Genomic DNA, 14,568 nt, shown 5'->3' with positions numbered 1-14,568 from the left:
GAATGTGGGGTGAAATTAGATGTGGCGTTAAAGAGAGAGACAGAGAGTAGGGACGTGGTAGTGCTGTAACATGTGAAGGCACGGATGCACACACACACACACACACACACATACACATACACATACACTTAAAAAAGCTAATGCATTCATACAGTATAAGAAATGCTCCCACTGATTCGGATTTACTTGTATAAAAGCATAATTTGGCAGGATGCTTCTTGTCTTCTGATAAGACCGTTCAATCGTGCAAAAAATGTGTTGCATTACCGTCTCATCTGCACTCTCTTTACAAAAGCAAACAAAACAAAAGCTTCTGACGATGCATGTAGACTGGCAGTTTAAATGTTTAATATACAGTTAATCTAGTATCAAATCTCAAATCACAAGTTTGCAATTACAAATAATGTTGCAAAACAATAGAAAGACATATTCAACACACGTGTATGTCTGCGTGGGCAAAGATTTTTGGTGTAGCCCAGAGGTTTTCAAACTGTGAGGAGGGAGACACATGAGGCAAAGATACTGCCTGAAGTAAAAGGGACAAGTGCATGCTGGTGTTCTGAAAGAAAAAAAAATGGGTTAGTTATTGTAGTTTGGCCCGCCGATTTGCATCAAACATTGCACTCCTTCTTTGAGTCATAAATCACACAAATACATGATACACATATTTTTTAGATTCAGTGTGACTTACACTTCCAGAGGATAATATTTTCTCTGATGTCCATCGCAAATATACGTCCATAAATCTGCTTAGACATCATAAAAACTAGATGCAGTTGTCTCAAATTTGTCTGAGTGGGGGCCCACTGTGTCAGACTTTGAAAACCCCTAATCTAGACTTTCTGGAGACCCAAAATTGACCTAAGAGTAAGAGTCTCAGGACCTGTCAGATAGTATGCAAGTCTGGCTTCTAGGTCTCTATGGAACAGTTTGAACTGTGTTTCCAAAGTGCCCAAAGGATGTCACAAACTCCTCTCTAGTTTGCTGCAGTCTTTTTTGTGTCTGGAACATCTCTGACCACAGGATCTCTAGTCTTAGCTAAAGCCCATGCATTGATATCACTACCAGGGCAAAAGTCATGCTACATTATATGAAAACATTTGAACTGTCCCCTACTCCCTCACCCCACAGGTACAGCATTTTGAGTTTGCCTTTCCCTCCCTAGGATAAACATGCCTTTCTTTGGACTGATCTGGTCAACACAGAGGAAGTATTGTCCAAAACATTTGGTAGATAAAAACAAAAGTATCACAAAGTGATAATCAACAACCAGACGTTAGGTCAGCTCAGTCACCAGCCTCCCGTCCCTTCTTTTCACACCCAGGAGGAAGAAGTGCTTCAGCTGACATTACCGGTGGGAAACCTAATGTGCACGTGTGTCAGTGTCACGCCACAGCAGGAGGCATCACAGCCAGCACTACTACAAAGAATCCACTTCAGGCATCACAGCGCCGACAGCTGCCAGACATGTATGTCATTGATACATTTGGAGCCTGTGATTGCACTTTGTCTGTTACCAGGAAGCAGAATGCATTTACCCTGTGGCATTATTACAATGCAATCAGAATCACTGTCAGACCTTCCTATGTGAGCACCTCAATCCCAGATTGAATGATAATCTACACATTACAATACCACAATAGAGATTGAACCTTCCTGTGGCTAGAGAGCTGTAAGACCTGATAAGACACTCTTTTCAAAAAATTTTTTCAATTGTTGTAGCAGCTATTGCCAAAAAACAATAAGTTAAAATGACAAAGCCCTCTAGCAGCAGTAGTAAGTAACTTCTGGAGCAAAGAAGGTTACTATAAAAACTTAAAAAGATTTTAACACAGGAGATCACTGTTCATTTATTATTACCTAGTTTCTTTTAACAATGGCCATGTGGTTATTATTGTAACTGTGACGACAAAGGGCTCCTAATCTTAACCAAGTAGTTGTTTTAACCCAAACCATCATCATCTTTATCTAATCCTAACCAAGTTGTTTATGTGCCTAAACCTAACCAAACCTAACCATAGCAGTGTAAGAAAACACTTAAATGTGTCACTCTGGAGGGCATGGACCAACGACTTATTTTGATGATTTCTTTGAATAACTTGAAATGAAAATGCCACTTTATCAGCATAAGCTGTTCCTTGTACATCCTCCAGCATGTAAATATGGCCTATTTTGTCAGCTTAGCTAAACTGCATTACCTTTAGTTAATTTCATGAATACCTGGCTACAAAATAAATTGCCTCATTATGAAATGTTCAGTGCAGAATGACTACATTAGGTTTAGACAATCTTAAATGTAAACCTAGACCTAAAGTCCTGAATGCCTAAATGTAACACAAAAATTTTGAAAAATGCTGTCACTATGAGCGGATATTGTAGGAAAACAAATAAAAAAGTTTTCAGTTAACATTTTACTGATGAGTTCATTATTGACATTTAGCGTTTCCTCAATATGTAGATACAAACATAATCTGGGTGGCATTACTATTCCTTCACAGCAAATTGTAGTGTATACATTTTTTTTTTAAAAATCACAATCAATGCAGCAGAGTGTGCAGCCTCAATGTCCTGACCTTTAGTCCTGAGTATGAGTAAAGCTTTAAAAGACATAGGATTCTACACTTCCCACAATGCAACTTGATAATTTGACAGGCTTTTTGTTAGGCCGTGTTCAGAATGACCGTAGCTCTGCGTGATGAAACGCAGCCTTCTCAGTCATTTGAATAGGGCCATTCTGTTGACACAGTGGGGGGTGCTTAAGTGTTATTAAGCGGCAGGTATATTGAATGGACAAACAAAAGCATTTAAATCATCATCAGTATAAATACAGTCAGGGCATTTGGCAGAAACAGAAGACAGGGGCTTATAACTTGATTATAGAGGTGTAACGATGCACAAAAGTCAGTTTGGGCAATACCCTGGTTTAGGAGGTTCGGTGCGAGTTTGGTACAGCGTAAAAACAAACAAATGCATAAGGATTCTTTTCTTTTTTTTCATTTATTTTGAACAGACAGTAGTGCAAGTTCAAAGACAGACAACATCTTCCTGCTGGGGATGGAACATTTTGCCCACTGGCAACTTGGGTAAACTATTTTCATGAATGTGCATTAGCATGGATGTGTTTCCATTCACAGACCCTACAACAGTAGAGCAATGTAGACATACCATCCTCATCTAATACACAGCTCTCTCTCCGTTGCTTCCAGCTCTGGCCGTTCATTTATGCCTGCTATAGTGTGACTGACTCGCAATCTGCTTATTGTGCTAACCTCAACATATGTTGCTAACGGCGTACGACGTTCCACTTCCGGGATTGTTCAGGTGCCGCAGAAATTCCGCCAGATGTCTGTAATTTCAGCCGGATTTCCGTTACCTTCCGCTTTCTTTGTGTTGGCATTCTAAACTCTGGTCGATTTATGAGGACTAGGCTATGGTTAACTGCTCCTCAGATCTCTGCAGGGTAAATCGAGACTATATGCTGAATCTGAGTTTTCTGTTGCACGACTTAAAACAGCCTTTGAACATACACGTTCCACCCAAATAAGTTTCTTCTCGAGGCTGTTTTGCAGAGGTGCCGTTGCTCCGTGTGGCGCTTAGTGCCGCCCAAGACGATTGTGATTGGTTTAAAGAAATGCCAATAAACCAGTGGCCGTTTTTCCCCCATCCCGGAATGCTGTGTGGACTAGCCAGACCATCCTCCGCAGCGCTGTGGAGGAAGGTCTGACAATGCGAGACTAAGGGGAATGTAGGTGTAATGTATGTAAGTATGTAATTTGACTTTTTCAAGGATACAGGTTTAGTGAAAAGGATCTGTTAATGTCTGTTAGAGTCTCTATTTTAAGATGTTCCTGAGGCTTAAATGTTTAATCCAGTTAAACTTTTCAGATTATTTAATTCACAGTGAGGAATGTCAGTTTAGTGTACAAGGTAAGTAAAGGTCAACATGTGATTATTTAATGACAGTCACACACTTTTTCTCTTACTTTTCTCTTGAGGAACTCAAGCAAAGAACTACTTTCTGTATCCAGTTTCTTCAACTGTCCCTTTGTGTATTTCTTTTTTCATTTCATTGTATTCACACTTTAATATCATATCATTAAGACACTATTTTGAAAGGTACAATGTTCATATAAAGGACGCACAAAATGGGGAACCCCAAATAAGTACAGTACAAGCCGAAAGTTTGGACACACCTTCTCATTCAATGCATTTCCTTTATTTTCATGACTATTTACATTGTAGATTCTTACTGAAGGCATCAAAACTATGAATGAACACATATGGAATTATGTACTTAACTGAAAACATGTCTTATATTTTAGATTCCTCAAAGTAGCCACCCTTTGCTTTTTTTGATAGCGCTGCAAACCCTTGGTGTTCTCTCAATGAGCTTCATGAGGTAGTCACCTGAAATGGTTTTCACTTCACAGGTGTGCCTTGTCAGGGTTAATTGGTGGAATAGTTTCCCTTATTAATGGGGTTGGGACCATCAGTTGTGTTGTGCAGAAGTCAGGTTGATACACAGCCGACAGCCCTATTGGACAACTGTTAGAATTCATATTATGGCAAGAACCAATCAGCTAAGTAAAGAGAAACGAGTGGCCATCATTACTTTAACAAATGAAGGTCAGTCAGTCCGGAAAATTGCGAAAACTTTGAATGTGTCCCCAAGTGCAGTCGCAAAAACCATCAAGCGCTACAACGAAACTGGCTCACATGAGGACCGCCCCAGGAAAGGAACACCAAGAGTCACCTCTGCTGCTGAGGATAAGTTCATCTGTGTCACCAGCCTCAGAAATCGCAAGTTAACAGCAGCTCAGACCAGTGGAAAGCTGTGCTTTGGTCTGATGAGTCCAAATTTGAGAGCTTTGGTTCCAACCACCGTGTCTTTGTGCGACGCAGAAAAGGTGAACGGATGGATTCTACATGCCTGGTTCCCACGTGAAGCATGGAGGAGGAGGTGTGATGGTGTGGGGGTGCTTTGCTGGTGACACTGTTGGGGATTTATTCAAAATTGAAGACATACTGAACCAGCATGGCTACCACAGCATCTTGCAGCGACATGCCATCCCATCCGGTTTGCGTTTAGTTGGACCATCATTTATTTTTCAACAGGACAATGACCCCAAACACACCTCCAGGCTGTGTAAGGGCTATTTGACCAAGAAGGAGAGTGATGGAGTGCTGTGCCAGATGACCTGGCATCCACAGTCACCGGACCTGAACCCAATTGAAATGGTTTGGGGTGAGCTGGACCGCAGAGTGAAGGCAAAAGGGCCAACAAGTGCTGAGCATCTCCTTCAAGACTGTTGGAAAACCATTTCAGGTGACTACCTCTTGAAGCTCATCAAGAGAATGCCAAGAGTGTGCAAAGCAGTAATCAGAGCAAAGGGTGGCTACTTTGAAGAAACTAGAATATAAGACATGTTTTCAGTTATTTCACACTTTTTTGCTAAGTACATAATTCCACGTGTTCATTCAGAGTTTTGATACCTTCAGTGAGAATCTACAATGTAAATGAAAATAAAGGAAACTCATTGAATGAGAAGGTGTGTCCAAACTTTGGGCCTGTACTGTATATACTAAAAGCTTTTCGGAGGGGGTCCAATAACATTAAACATACAGAGAATATACAGACACTAAAAACTCAATTCACAATATACACAACACAGACAAATTCCACAAAATACAGATTTTTCCAGTAAGTATAACACGTAATTAAATGAGAAGTTCGGCCAATTTTTACATTAATCTTGATCGCTATAAATATGCGTGTACTTTCGACTGAAAAAAATCCGACCCGAATCGGTGCAGGCAACACGGAGTAGCTGCAGCTACGTGTACGAGCTTCCACTAAGCTAAAACGGTAGTTGTCGGGGCACGTTTTAGAGTGCCGTTGTGCCTCTTAGCAGACACAAAATGCAATTAAAATGTCTGTGCAACATGAACAGGGCCCTTACTTGACAACAAGATGCGATTTCTACTCAGACATTGTTTAAATTCACCTACCCTGTCTCGATCATGCCGGTAGGTAGCTCGCTCTGTTAGCTGCTAGCTGCTAGCTGGTAGCTGCCATCTGTGATAATTATCACGCAGTAGTTCCGTGGCAGGTAGGACTTTTAGTCATATAAATATATATATATGTAATACAGAAATATGTTCTCAGGGCAGCATTGCATCTTATTGGTTCTCTCAGCCGTCCAATCAGTGCCAGGAAGAGGTGGGACATGGATTATTTGAATTTTTTAGGAGGCGGGGGCTTGGATTATTTGAAGGAGATCGTTGCAGTCAAGGTAATTGTATGTTTTATGTTGTACTATATTAGACAATGTCAAGATATTAAAGTATTTGTATTAAAGTAAAGCTTTGTTTTTCTATCAACCTGTTATTTAACTAGCTAGCTAACTAATGTAAGTAAGCTAGCTTGCAACATTAGCTAGCTAGCTCTAAGAAATGACAGGATCATAGCTAATGTTAGCTGATGAAATGTGTAAGTTTTAATGGCTATGATAGCAAGTTACACTGCTCTCATTGCACCTTATGTTAGGTCTAGGGACATTTTTGCTGCGGTATTCTTGCTTCTCTCAGGGCATCTTGTCATAGCTACATGCTAGCTACATGCAACTAAATTATTGGCTGCTCTCAGTGCATTTTTGCTGCATAAATTCTAATACTGCTCTTAGAGCACCTTGTATCTGCATGCACCATGAATTGGCTGCTCTTAATAAACTTTGCTGCATATATTCTAATACTGGCTGCTCTCAGGGCACCTTGTAGTATCTGCATGCAACATTCATTGGCTGCGCTTAGGGCAACTTCCCTGGTTATATTCTAATACTGGCTGCTCTCAGGGCACCTTGTAGTTTCTGTATGCAACATGAATTGGCTGCTCTTAGGGCAACTTCCCTGCATATATTCTAATACTGCTCTCAGGGCACCTTGTCGTATCTGCATGCAACATGAATTGGCTGCTCTTAGGGCAACTTTGCTGCATATATTCTAATACTGTTCTCAGTGCACCTTACCCTATCTCCATGCAACATTCATTGGCTGCTCTTAGGGCACCTTCGCTGCATATATTCTAATACTGCTCTCAGGGCACCTTACCGTATCTCCATGCAACATTCATTGGCTGCTCTTAGGGCATTTTTGTTGCAGATTTTCTTATGCTGCTCTTAGGGCAGCTTATGACATTAGGTCTGCAATTGGCTGCTCTAAGGAAATTTTTGCAGCATACATTCTAATACTAGAATGCAGTACTAGCATATGGCGCTAGCATATAGCTTAGCTTGATGTCTATAAACAAATATATTTTCTTTATAGAGTTTAGCTAGATTGAACAACATGACGAACAGTATGTGTATATGAGATGACCCCACTTTGTATTTTTTCCTCGTTTGGTTAACCATGTTCCTGGGCATTTGGGTAATTTCATGATAGAGCCAATGGTAAAACCTAAACTGACTGACTAAAAGTCTGCTAAAAGTCCTACCTGCAGTTCGGTGTGTATTTGTAGCTCATCCATTTTGTGTGTGATCGATCTGGTGTTGGTGAGTAGGAGGCTTGGGAGTGTCGATCTGTGTGGGAGTTCCCTTAGCTGTGCTAGCAGGCCCGACCGGCATTTGCAGGCTTTTACTTTTGCATTCACATGTGTAAATAGTCTAGGGTGACCATATCTTGATTTCCAAAAAAGAGGACACTTTGCCCGGCCTCGAGACAAATCCAGACAGGCTTCTCAGAGGGTAATAAACATGCTTTATTATGCCTCAATGGTGCAAAAATAACTTCTGTAATAAAATAAAATCTGTAACAACCTGTAACAAAATAAGCTCTCTTTTAAAATAAATAAATAATATGAAATAATGTTCTAAATATGACCTCTTCTGTGTTAGAAAATCCAGCTTCAACAAAATATCTCTTAATACCTTTTCAATGTAATAAGATAAATAATAAAGACACTGAAACATATGTGCCAGCTTTGCACACGGTGCACTCCGCCTCCCACTTGTCCGGTCCCGACCGGGACGGTACATGGGACATTTTTTTTGCAGTTCAACTGTGAAGCTGCACTAGTCTTGTTTTATGGTTGTAAGTGGCCTGATGTTTATACTTGTGCGCTAGTGAGTGCGTCGAGCCGGCGTGTGTGTGTGTGTGTGTGGGGAGTGGGTGATATAGAGTGAGGGAGAAGTGAGAGTGACAGCGAGCGAGTCCTACCGACTCTAGAGTCATAGTGAGAGAAACAAAGTGTCTCCCCTGTGTTTTCTGACCACGGTGGGAAATCTTTAGCAGGAAACGCTTCGGCATTTTGTGTGCAATGCTGCTCCGCTGTCTGCTCTGGTCCCTGTGTATGTGCGCGTCGCAGAGCCACCCACAAGGCAGCCTCTCGGGAATTAGGTCACACAACAAAGTAGCCTACCATAGTATTGTGTGCAAAGTGCCAGTCAATTTAAGTACACGCTTAATGGTCCCATGAAAAACAGTGAAAACCGGACATTTTCAAGAATTTATAAAACCCCCCTGGATGCCCCGGACAGTAGGTAAAAAGTTGACATGTTCGGGCAAAAGAGGACGTTTGGTCACCCTAAAATAGCCTGTTGTGTTGGGTTGTAATGTTACTGCTCTGCCAGACACAGAATCAAATTAGACTAATATCCTGTGTGAGGCGCATTCATAAATTGGGAGATAGGATCTTAATGTTTAAAGATAAAACTACTGGGTAGTGCAATTTTGTCCAATATAACATGCAGACTGTGGGAGCAACTTATTGTTTGTTTTTAGGATGTATACCCATGGGCAACGAAAGACCTTTCTTAGGTCCATGAAAAAACAGAATGCAGGGGATATTATTAAGCAAGATGAAACATTAGACCAAGTATAACAAGAAAACAAAGGCTAATCCATGAAAAATAATACGTACAATCAGTGATAATGAATTATTTAATGAATTATATTTTAATGTTTAACAGTTAAACATGAGCATCCCTGCTACTAAAACCATAGTGACTTATCTTGATTATTTTATTTATGGTAATACAAAACATCCTTTGTAACCGATCTCTTGAATACATTTTGTCAGTGTTTGAACTGCCAGTGTACACAAGGAAATTGGTATTTATCAAATGAACACAGCTGTGTTAACACAGCAAGTTCAGTCATTATCTGCCTCATCTGAGTACATATTTGCTCTCTCAATCGAATATGCTGACAATGCAGACATTGAATGATGGGATTATTGTCCTTCTCCAGCTATTAGAGTGCTGGAATTTATGCATTGTGCTTATAATGACCGCCGTTTGCTTTCAGGTTTTTTTTTACCAACAGTCAACTTAGGTTTTAACCTTTTTTTTTAACCTCGACCATGATCGATTAAGTGCTCTTTTAACCCAAACCATAATTGTTCCTTAACCATTAACCAAGTTGCCTTTGTGCCTAAACCTTACCAAACCCTACCAGTGCCAAATAATTTTTTATTTGATTTATAAATTATAATTACAAAAAGTGTATTTTGTTTAATTTGAAGGACCTGTCGTTTTACACAGAATATTCATATTAACCCTCACATTTTTCTCATATTTCCAGTTTTGTTTCTTAAGTTCCGGTTGTGATTGCTGGCTATAATGAATACAAGTAAAAAGTCTCTGATGCTAACCTAGCCGTATGATGCTGCAGGTTAAGTTATTACCATTATTTGCATTCTTCACAAACGCTCACTAAACCAGATCATTTTAAATGGCAGTGTGTAGGATTTAGTGGCATCAGCAGTTAGGTTGCATATTGTAACTAACTGAATCCTTCCCTTAACCCTCCCTTTCCAAGTGTGTAGTAGAACTTAGTTGGCCTTCAGGTAACGTAAAAACGTGAAAGGCTCTCTCGCGTGTTTGGTTCGTCCGTTCTGGGCTACTGTAGAAACATGTCGGGATCTGTTAAAGGAGGACCCGCTCCCTATATGAAGGGCTCATTTTAAGCTTACGGAAACACAATTCTTAGTTTTAGGTAAATATACACTAATGAAAACATAATTACGTATATTATATTCCATTTCTGCCTAAATCCTACACACTGCTCTTCTAAAACACATCTTTTTACCAAACTATGTAACATACAATATACAAAATTTTATTGATTATATAATTTGGAATAATTAGCTTGTTACACAATTATAATCCCATGTCATTAAAAAGTGGACTATGTGTAATAGTGTAACTAATGAGTCTGACTTTGTGTTATGGATGAAGACATTATATTAGCACATGTTTTAAATGGCCACAATCAGACAACTTCTGTTATATCATATTGGTATAAACACAATGACAAGCAAATACCAACACATTTTGACCAGTCACCATGACTATTAAATCAATAAATCAATAATGTGACCAGCTGATCCCAGCACTGTATGAGAGAAACTGATTTAATTAGCCATTGTCTTCCAGCTCTGGCAGCTCTCCGCGCGTATGTTACCATTGTGACGACCCCTCTCACTCTGCCTGCCAGTCATGTTCTGCTCCTTTGTTCTGCAGGTACTGGGAGTGTAGGTGAAGCTGGGAGGGTCGTCTGTACCCGGCCATCTGGCGCGGCTTACAGAAGGTATAAAAGACTGCCCTCCTGGGAGTCTCACTCTCAGCTGGGCCTATACTGCATCCATCAACATTTTGTCCTTTGGTTTGCTCCACCATCCAACCACATCACACCATACATTCACCCATCCACACACTTCAAACTGTTCAAACATGACTGATGTCTTTCACATTTACACACCCCACTATTAAGCTTATGTTTAGTTAGTTTAAATAAACTACCTTTTGACTGATATATCTGTGTGTGACCTCCATTTTGTTGCCGGCCTTGAGCCAGGTGGTAACACCATGTAAAACAGGGTCTAGCAGCAGATATTAATCTACACCGCAACACATTCCCGATTCTCATGTAGACAGGAAGCTAAAAATTGTTTTAGCTTTTTTCACCCTACCAAAAACATGAAACAGTTGATAAACGAGGCAGCTTCTATAACACCTTTTACCATCTTTTCACATCAGTAGAAACACCAGTTAAGCTTGAATGTTGATCACACTAATTCATGATTGACATTAACTCAGCTTAGCTGCTGCGGTGCCGCTCACATTGCCACAGTCCTCCCCATTATAAAATCCTGCTCTGCTGCAGACCTAGCAGAGCATCGATACAGATGGTGTTCAGCAGGGAAATCTTCTCAAGGTGTATCAGCCAGATAATTTCCATCTCGACTACACCTGAATCTGCAGGGGTAATGCAACAGGCCAGGTGTGCAAGGACAAAGCGAGTGGAAAAGGTATAGAGCAGAAATAGAAATTACAGCAGATAGTTTTTCTTAACACATTCTCTCAAAACAAGTTTTCTCTCCTCAGTTGGTTCAAGGTCAGAGATGTTTATGAATTGGCAATTAGGTTAAGTGAGTACATTATTTAAGGTCATGTTGCACTAAAGCCTATTATGTCATACTAAGTGTTACGCTTCTCATTATAGATTATTGATTTAACCACCCAGCCACATAATTGAAAATGAAGGGAGTCATATTACTTTTCACCTGTTTCCACTTAATATGCACACATACACATAAAGGTAAGGTGTTAAAAGCAGCTGTGTTGAGTGAAGCTTGGCTAGTTGGCTTTCACCGGCAACAGCAAACATGACTCTCAATCAAAAGTTTTGTTTTGGAGATGCAGAACAGTGTGACAAAACCAATTAGAGCTTAAAATCGATGCCAGCCTGCTAAGAGATACTAGCCCTCATTTATCAACCTAAAGTAGAAACCAGTGCAGATATGAGCGCAGAAATCATCTTACGACCGGCTTCACGTGTGATTCATGAAACGTTCCTATCACACCAATCAGAGCGTAAGAATGGTCGTACATTGATAAATGCAGTGGCTGGAAACGATCGTAATTTAGATATCACGCCCCAATATATTCTCGGTTTTGAGGCTTCGCCCCTACAATTTACGACATGACGAGACGTAATCCGGCTGAGAAGCGGCACTTTTCAGAGGTGTAGATGGAAACCCTGATATCTCAGGTTCATTTGCACTAACGTGTGTACTTTTTGGCAGCCTGAAAACTGGTATTAAAGGCTGTAGAAAGAATGTGGGATGAAAAGAGATCACTGATGCAGTCAACAGTGTTGCCGTAGTAAATCGGACTCCAGCTGTAGTGATGACGAACTGACCGAAGAGCCGGTTATTAACCCGATTCGTGTCACTGAGCCGGGAGAATCGAGTGCCATACGTCAATGAACCGACTCACTCCTGTTTTTTACCTCATTAGCGCCTCCACTGGAGTGGTGGTAGAATCAATCAGGAAATGGGCTACCTCGAGCAGCACGATTCATTGGACCGAAAGAGTTGTTAAGAGAGTTGTAGAGACCGTGCACCCGGCTACTGCGAGAGTCTGCACTGCCGGAGTCGAGACCGTAACCGTTAACAACCGCTCGAGTATATAAGCAAACGGTTTGTCTAACGGTTCTCGGCAAGTTTGAGTTATTAACCAAGCCTTGTTTCTGATGCATCTTAGGTGACTGTGTTCGGAAATTCACACATTATTGATTGGGAAGTGCATCACATACAAATACACGTTATCTTAGTTATGTTAAGTTAAATGTTAGAGAAGTGAATGTTACAGGCTGTCACGAGCAGACCGGGCGGGCACCCGGCTACTGCCGAGACCGGGAGTCGAGACCGAATGTAACCGTTAACAACCGCTCGAGTATATAAGCAAACGGTTTGTCTAACGGTTCTCGGCAAGTTTGAGTTATTAACCAAGCCTCGTTTCTGATGCATCTTAGGTGATTGTGTTCGGAAATTCACACATTATTGATTGGGAAGTGCATCACATACAAATACACGTTATCTTAGTTATGTTAAGTTAAATGTTAGAGAAGTGAATGTTACAGGCTGTCACGAGCAGACCGGGCGGGCAACCGGCTACTGCCGAGACCGGGAGTAGCCGGATGCCGCAGCCGCAGGCACGTGAACCGTTGACCGAATCTATAGACTCGGTTCGCCAACCAACAACCGTCCGGTTGAACCGACTCGCGTAAAAGAGCCGGTTGTCACATCACTATCCAGCTGAAGTTTAGCCTAGCCAAGTTTAGTAAATTTATACATCCTTGACATATGTATGCTATAGTCCTAATAGTAATATACAGGCTTCTATTGCAATCTCTTAGGCCTACATGTAGGTGTACCTATATTTAAATAAACACGGTAGCGGAGTTTATGCAGTGTCTTTTATTTTACTTGTGTTTTTTTTCATGAGTCAGAACACCACCCCCGTGCTGGACCACCACCTCAACCCTGTCTCCTGACAACAGAGGGGGTGGAACAACAAGCCGAAATAACTCGGTTAATGGCAGAAATAAATAATTCACAACAGAGAAATGAAAACCTGAAGAATACATAAAAATGTTGTGCATCGGCATGTATTGAATATCATTGCCAAACATAACACTATAGGCTACCGTTTAAAAGCGAGGAATAATATCCTGTCTCCTTTGTATGGCCCCCAGTTGGGGCTGTGCTGGACACTGCTCTCTGGGCATCGGGTCGTCTGGTTCCATCACTACATTTATGGCACCCTGTTTTCCTGCGAGATGTTGTGCAGAACCCCACAGGCTAAAACAATGTTGCAGACTTTTTCTGCTGTGTATAGTAGGGCTCCCCCCCCCCCTCCCCGCTGATGCAAGCCGTCTGCCCTTAAACAATCCGATGGAGCGCTCGTGGTACGTGCGCGTACGTGTGCACTGTTGTACTGGCGCATAGAGGTCTTCTAAAAGAGCCAGAGCTGCCATTGCTGATAAGTGATCAACTAATGACTTCTCCTTCTCTTGTTAAACTGGTTATATGCTGCACCGCAAGTCCACACTGACTTGAAAAGTTGCGTACGCAAGTTCAGACCAGACGTGAGATTTTATCGCAGCCTACGCTCATACGCTCAAAAACATGGATAGTTGAACGGGAAAAACGTGTGGGGGTCACATCAGCTGATGATAGGCTGACCACCACCTCAATACATACTGCTTTTTATGCCTTAACGTCTCCTAGGCTCCTAAGTTTCACAATTTTTTTCTTAAAACAATGGTCAGGTGCCCATATGAACATTGAAATTGAAACATGTTTTGCTTGCTGTAATCATTCATCCTGTTTGTACTGGCCAAAGATACAACAAAAAGATCCCTTCCTAACAGGGCTGGACTGGCCATCTGGCATACCGGGCATTCTGGTGGGCCGATGCACTTTTGGGCCGAATCCCCGATATAAATAGGGCTTTTTTTATTTTTTGGCCGGGTTGGCCCATAAAGAACTCACAGCGGCCCATTGGTTAATTTTTCTTTATTGGCACGGGCCTGACCCAATCAAATCCAGGAACCCCCTACCCCACTCTGGGCCGCAAATTTACGAATCCCACTATGGCCACTGAGACACAAGCTGTAATAGTTATGCTGGAAGTTTAGCATCCACATTAAAATGGACAAACGACCACCAAAGCGCAAGGGAGGTGCAGAAAAATGACAGGAGAAAAAGATTAAGAATCTACA

This window comes from Perca fluviatilis, chromosome 5, assembly GCF_010015445.1.
Source record: "Perca fluviatilis chromosome 5, GENO_Pfluv_1.0, whole genome shotgun sequence".
NCBI classification, from domain to species: domain Eukaryota; kingdom Metazoa; phylum Chordata; class Actinopteri; order Perciformes; family Percidae; genus Perca; species Perca fluviatilis.
Note: the sequence above shows the minus strand (reverse complement) of the source record.